At 39.1% G+C, this 7,115-nt stretch overlaps 1 pseudogene; it reads left to right on the top strand.

Moving 5' to 3' along the window:
* The first annotated feature begins 1,037 nt into the window (after positions 1-1,037).
* Positions 1,038-2,045, top strand: LOC137626287 (uncharacterized; annotated as a pseudogene).
* Positions 2,046-7,115: the final 5,070 nt, after the last annotated feature.

The following is a 7,115-nucleotide window of genomic DNA, read 5'->3' on the forward strand; positions in this document are numbered from 1 at the left end:
TATTTTTCGAAAGGTATGACATCGCGGCATACACCACTCATAATGAGGAGTAAGCGACCAGGGGAGATGCACACTGCAGGCACAGAACAATAAGGGTGATACATGAGGATACATTGCCATGCAATACACCTCTGTATATGGGATCCCATCACCGTGGGCAATTTGTGACCTCTCAATTGGTCTGGCTCTTCGCTTTAGTGATATTTGTGTAAATGATATACATGCGATAAGGATCGCGGCATGCGTGATCCATGGGACTCAGTATACAAAATGTTTTTCACCACTCCACTAAAGCCTTTTGAATCGTAAAAATCTGATATGAAAAAGTATTCTCTCTCTCTCTCTCTCTCTCTCTCTCTCTCTCTCTCTCTCTCTCTCTCTCTCTCTCTCTCTCTCTCTCTCGTCATAACTGCATAAGAGTATTTGACCAACTCTATTACATATATTTTCTATGTCGTCCATCTACCTAGATGAGCTCTCTCTCTCTCTCTCTCTCTCTCTCTCTCTCTCTCTCTCTCTCTCTCTCTCTCTCTCTCTCTCTCTCTCTCAAGTAATATAACTGCATAAGAGTATTTGACAAACTCCATTTTTTATTTTTTTCTATATCATCCATCTACTTCAATGAGCTCCCCCCCCCCTCTCTCTCTCTCTCTCTCTCTCTCTCTCTCTCTCTCTCTCTCTCTCTCTCTCTTTACTTACCAATGCTGAATACATGTACAGTTATGTATTCTGCCACATCTCCCACAGGGAAATATATTGCATATACAGTTTTGAATGGCAATTAGGCTGGCAATAATGGCGAAACAAAACACGGATATGCAGGAGTGGCTTCTGCTTCAGGTAATGGGCTGATAGTGGAAGAGGAGGCTAAAGTAAGTGATAATGGGGAAGGTAGTGATAGTGAGATTGAAGGTAAGGGAATTATGCATAGTCAGGATGAACAGAAATGTGATAGGAAGGATGAGAAGAAAGGTAAAGGTAATATGAAGAGGGAAAAGAAGAAAGGTCAGGATGAGAGTGTGGATGATCATGAATGGGTGAAAGTGGTAAGTAAGAAAAAGGGTAAGAAGGGTCTGGTTAAGGATAGGAATTTAAGTGTTAAAGCGGATTCATTATATTCAAATGAGGAAGAAGGCAAGAAGGGAGTAGGCAGTGAAGATAGTGAGAATGAAGTTGAAGTTTGTAAGACTGTGTTTATGAAAGAGGTACCTCGGTGTGAAAGGTTCAATGAGCATAGTAGTAGGGATATATAAGAGTTTTTCAAGGAGTATGAGAGGTATTTTCTGGATAAGTATGGTGATAGTAAGAGAGTTTGGGCCAGGGAGTTAGGAGAATATTTGACTGGGTATTTGTTGACGATGTATGGTGTGATAATGAGTGTGGGGGATGTTAAATATGATAGTGTCAAAGGTAGGATAATTGAGCAGGTAAAATGTATGAAAGGGAGTGTTAGGTATAAGTGTAAGAATGATTTTGATGAAGCACGGATGAATGTAGGACAAGCAATATCAATGTATGTATGTAGGTTGGAAACGTTAGCTAGGAAGAAGTATGGGGCTGAAGGCATAAATGAAAATAAGGAATTATTGAAGAAGTTTTTGGCTACTGTACCCGAGAATGTTGCTTAGTTTATTAATTTGAAACGTAAGGAGAAGATGAGGTGGACGAATGAAAGATTGACATGGGATTATATCTTAGAGATAGTTGAGGATTATGAGTTGGATAGGTGTATGAACGAAAGTAAATCTGTGAGTGTAAGAACTGCAATGGAGGAAAGTGTGCCAGAATTTGTTAGTTTTAGAGATGCTGTTATGAGGGGATCGATGAGGTTGGCTAATAGTGTAGTAGAAAGGAGTGTTAGGAAGAGTAATGTGGGAATACCTGTAAGGTTAAATGAAGGGTTTAGACAAGGAAATCAGGTTTGGAGAGATAGGAGTGCTAGTGTGCAGCGAGGTAGGTCAGGTAGTTGTGTCCATGAAGAGAAGTGTTATAGGTGTGGGATAACACTTGCTATCTACTCAGGGAGGGGGTGGACTCCCTCATAGGTAATGTGGTGCCCTAAGAATGATACTTCGTTGGTGCAGAAGGTACACTTGTTGTACCGGACTACAAGAGCATTCTGTTGTAGGTGGTCAAGGGTGCTATGCAGGTGAGGGAGGTGTTTCTCTTTGGTGGAAGAGAACATAGGTATGACGTCCACGTAACATACACAGAAGGGGAGGTCCCCTAAGATGCTATTCATAAGGCATTGAAACGTGAACCCGGCGTTACGAAAGCCAAAACCGGAGTAATTGAAGGTGCATGTACTGAAGAGAGTGGTGATGGCAGTCTTGGGGATGTCTTCTGAGTCCATGGGCACCTGATAATGCCCCTTTAGGAGGTCAGGTTATGCGTGGATGTTCAAGCACAGAGAGCCATCTTTCTTTAGAACAATGTGTGAGAGCAACGACCATGGGCTTGAGGCCTTTGGGCAAAAGACCATTTCTTCCATTTGGGTGAACGTTTGTTTAGTAGGTTCCAAACGATCCAGTGCCAGACATCTGAATCTGGCAAACACAGGGACCTTCGTCATTTTGATATGGTGATAAATACCATGTTTGGCAGGAACTGTGGGCGTTTGGCGAAGTTCTGGACGGAAACTTCTGTATACAACGTGAGGAGGAGGGTGTTTGGTGAAGTTCTGAATGGAAACTTCTGTAGACGTCATGAGGAGGTGGGCATAGGCATCTGTGTGCACGCTGATATGGCGAGTGAGGTTAGAGGGGGAGGGTTGAAGAGATATCGAAGAGTAAGAGTCTGCGTTGACTAACAGTCTGTGAGCGACATCAACCAGTAGGTGGAAATCCGCATTGAGGATTGGTAACGTGATGTCAGCAATGAGAAACTTATATCCATTTTGGCATTACCATATGATAGTATGAGGTTTTCGTAGCCATGGGTGGGTATCACATATCTATTGGCAGCTACCAGACGAATGTCAGCAGGCTTAGACAGACTATGTTGTATCCTGGAAAGTAACCTTGGCAGAAGAGAAAGGCAAGCACCAGTGTCTACCATAAATCGCATGCCCGTACCTGGATCATATAAGAAGAAAATATTAGTGACAGGAAATGCCATCATCACAAGTGATGGGCCACTAACATGTTTTTAGGCCACTGACAATCGTTCGCACATTTCTTCTCAGCAGCCCGTATCTGGAGTGTTAGTAGCATAAGTGTGGCTGACTGGCATCAGTAAGTGGCTTTAGAGGTTGTTGGTTAAGGCATGAGCAAATGGTGGGGGTGGGTGGTTTTGTTGCCGCTCCAGCATGTCACGAGGTTGGCCTGTGTGTCCCACTGCTTTCACATCAGTTTCTGTCGATGTTGAATAATTGTCCTCTTTGTCAGGTGTGGCGGCATTGATAGAGGTCTTGAAGGTGGTGAAGTGGCTGTCTATAAAGGCGTTGATTTTGATCATTAGGTCCTTCATAGGCAACATATCAATATCGGATATGGAAGCACGTACAGGCTCTGGTAAAGTTTACCTGACAAGGAGAGCTGTTTGCTGCAGGTTGCAGGTGAGCGATACTGGTCATTTCACTTATGATGAGCAAAGCCTTTTGGTCACCCAACGGTTGTTGAGAGAGCTGATAAAGTTTAGCTATACGGGTGGCTGGCGATGGCGTGTACTGTTCCAAGAGGTATGTTTTGAGAACGTTGTATGCTATTGAGATATCCACTTGCTTGTAAAGCCAATTTGAGATTTCCGGGAAAGTGTCCTTGGGGAACACCGCGAGAATATATTCTGCTTTGATGTTAGGGCGAGTCAAATCGTTGATGCGTATTTGGACCTCTGTGAGCCGAAACCAGGTGAATGCTTCTGTACTGGCGAAGGGCAGTAGTTTTATGGGAGTGGTGTTGATAGGAAAATCAGGGTCTGAGAGCTGCATCATGAAACTGTAAGTCCCGGCAGTGTGGGAGAAGGAGGTGGTCACTGCAATGGTCACCAATGTGAGAGTGAGCAGTGAGATTGTAACTGAGAGATGAGGTGAATGCAACTAACTTTATTTCAACAGACAGTAAGCTTATATACAAGAATTTCAGAGCCAGAGGGTCACAAAAATTTAATCAAAACAATTCGTGAAAAGACGGGCTTAAAAAGGTTCTGTTAACAGTGAGGTATAGAGTGAGATATAAAATAAAAAAGAAAAAAGTGCCGATACAGTATACGAGCATGTGTGAAACACGTGCGGTACATTATACTCTATCGAACTATATATTCTTAAATACTTCTCATCTGCATTGCCTCTCTATCAATCTTTTCATTAGAATTTCTAGTTTCACATATACCATGAGGAGATTTTCAATTTTTCTTCTATTATCATTATTATTTTTAATTATTATTACCCATGCTGGAACCAATATCTACATATATATGGTCGGCCGGACAGCGGTACGCTTTAAGCCACTTCTGCGCATGACGTCATCGACGCCCTTGCCTTAAAGGAACCCTTGAGTATCTATTTTTGTTTTTGCACTCCTTACCCTTTTCTAATCAAATCATTTTTTATTGGATATTTCTCTCTCTCTCTCTCTCTCTCTCTCTCTCTCTCTCTCTCTCTCTCTCTCTCTCTCTCTCTCTCTCCCTCTCTCTCTCTGAATGAGTGTAACTGTATGCTAGTGAGTCCCATTTTGTGATCCGAGAAAATCAGATGATTTAACGTGAATAACAAAAGCCTATCTAGTGCAATATAGCTATAAGTTTTCGTGAATAGTCGGTGATTAGTTTGAGGTCAGAAGAGTGGGATAAAACGTCGGTATAGGATAGTTATCTTGTGAAATACTAAAAATCTGAACAAGATGGCAGCCTCTAACACAAACAAGGCATGGAGGGATATTGCTGCAATCAGCAAGAGCAAGAGTAAATTCCATAAGTTGGCACAACAAGAACTAGATCTAATGATAATAGAGATCACAAATAGCTCCAACCAGTATGATGGAAAAATATTCTCAAAGATATTGAAACAAAATGATCCAACAAACTGGAGCAAGTGTACGGAAAACATTATCAAAATAATAGAAGAAATTCCAAAGAAGATCCAGGTGATAAAAAGACTTATAAAAAAAGTTTACATCAATCAGCACATTCCATTCAAGAACAATAAAAAGACCAATATGGTGAATATACTGATCGATGCATTGGGAAAAAGAATGCCAAAATGGTGCAATACATGTAAGATGTGGTTGAGTATTCTTAATCCGCAACAATTATTAAGGAAAGGCAATGCATGTCATGTACCAACATACCCTACTTGTGCTGAAATGCAACAAAAAATAAATACTAAAGATACAAAGGTATTCTGCTTAACCTGCTTAGTGTGGATTCGAGTCTGAATCTGCAAATAGTTGAAGAAGAAGAAGAAGAAGAAGAAGAAGAATAATAGTAAGAAGAAGAAGAAGAAGAAGAAGAAGAAGAAGAGGAAAATTAACAGGATATGTGTAAGGATGCAGAGGAAATCATTGATACAACATATGATGCCATTCAGCAACATACTTACGAAGAAATAAATAATCGGATGGAAACAAATAATAGACCAAAGAGACTCTACCCAGACCTACATACTTTTAGGGAAGAGCAAGAAAAAGAGAAAAAAGAAAAGAAAGATATAGTCAGTAATTTACTGAAGACAGGGAATTGCAGATTTTGCGAAAGATGCTACTAAAAGTATCCAAAGATATGCCATAACTATGAAATATATGGTAAATGTGCACATTTAGACGGATATGGAGACGAATGCACAGATCTCCATCCAAAAATATGTAAAATCCTGAAAGAAGCAAAAGGACGCAAATTCAACAAAAACTGTCGAAATATGCATCCTGCAACCCTGATTGAAAGTCAGAAAATTCAAAAGGAAACAGACAAGAAAAATGAAAGCAAAAATTAAAGAAAAAAAGAAGAAAAAAATAAGCCGAGTATATACTGCGCTATGCACAAAAGGCCCCAAGATATAATGCCTTTCAACCCAATTATGCATAATTACAGACAAACTACGAAGAATGCATCTATAATGGCAAGATTTGGTGCAGATATGGGAATAATTGCAGGTATACACACAAAAATAGATATGAAGGCGAAAGAGCAAATATAATAGAACACTTGGATTTTTTAATGGTAGAAATTCTGGAAATGAAGAAAAGAACATCATATCAGAACAGGAAGGAAACATGGGAGTATCCATATTATCACCAATATTAGATAATGGGGATGAAATACAAACCATCATTGTGATGAATGCACAGGGTTTAGACACGAGTAACTCTAAAAGGAAAATAGAGATCTTAGAAGAACTAACCCAAATTGAAAAAAATAGATATATTAGATATAAGTGAAACATGGTATTCCCAAGAGACTGCCAGTGATGACCAGATAAAGGGTTTCCAAGCATATAGATCAGACAGAACAAATAGGAATCAAAGGGGAGCCGCAATATATGGAAGGGACATAAATCAAGGAAACGTCTGTGAAAAATACAGCAACACAAAATGTGAATTGATTGCAGTAGAATTTGAATATGAAAAATTAGTGAATATTGTAGTTTACAACCCCCAAATACTAAGGAGTTTGACATAATAATAGAAAAAATAGATGACATATGTAGAAACCATACAGACTGGAATATATTCCTATCCAGAGAGTTTAACTTTCGCTTCATGGATTGGAAAGAATGGATAGAAGAAAGTGGTTGTATATATATATATATATATATATATATATATATATATATATATATATATATATATATATATATATATATATATATATATATACATAAAAAAAAGAGTAATAGTAGCGTAGAAGATAAGAAACAGTTTGAAAAGCCTCAAGATATGCTATTAGAACATAACATGCAACAAATAAACCACATTCCAACAAGAAAGGACAATGTCCTAGATTTAGTATTTATGAATGATATGGATTATGTTAAAGAAATAATAGTGTATAACACGGGAATTTCAGACCACAATGTCATAGAATTAATAGTCCTTTGCAAAGCAAGTGAATGCAGAAATAAGCAAAGCACAAAACGATGGGAAGGATATGGAAAATATAATTTTTAGGGTAAGAATATAAAA

The sequence above is a fragment of the Palaemon carinicauda genome, chromosome 33, assembly GCF_036898095.1.
Source record: "Palaemon carinicauda isolate YSFRI2023 chromosome 33, ASM3689809v2, whole genome shotgun sequence".
NCBI classification, from domain to species: domain Eukaryota; kingdom Metazoa; phylum Arthropoda; class Malacostraca; order Decapoda; family Palaemonidae; genus Palaemon; species Palaemon carinicauda.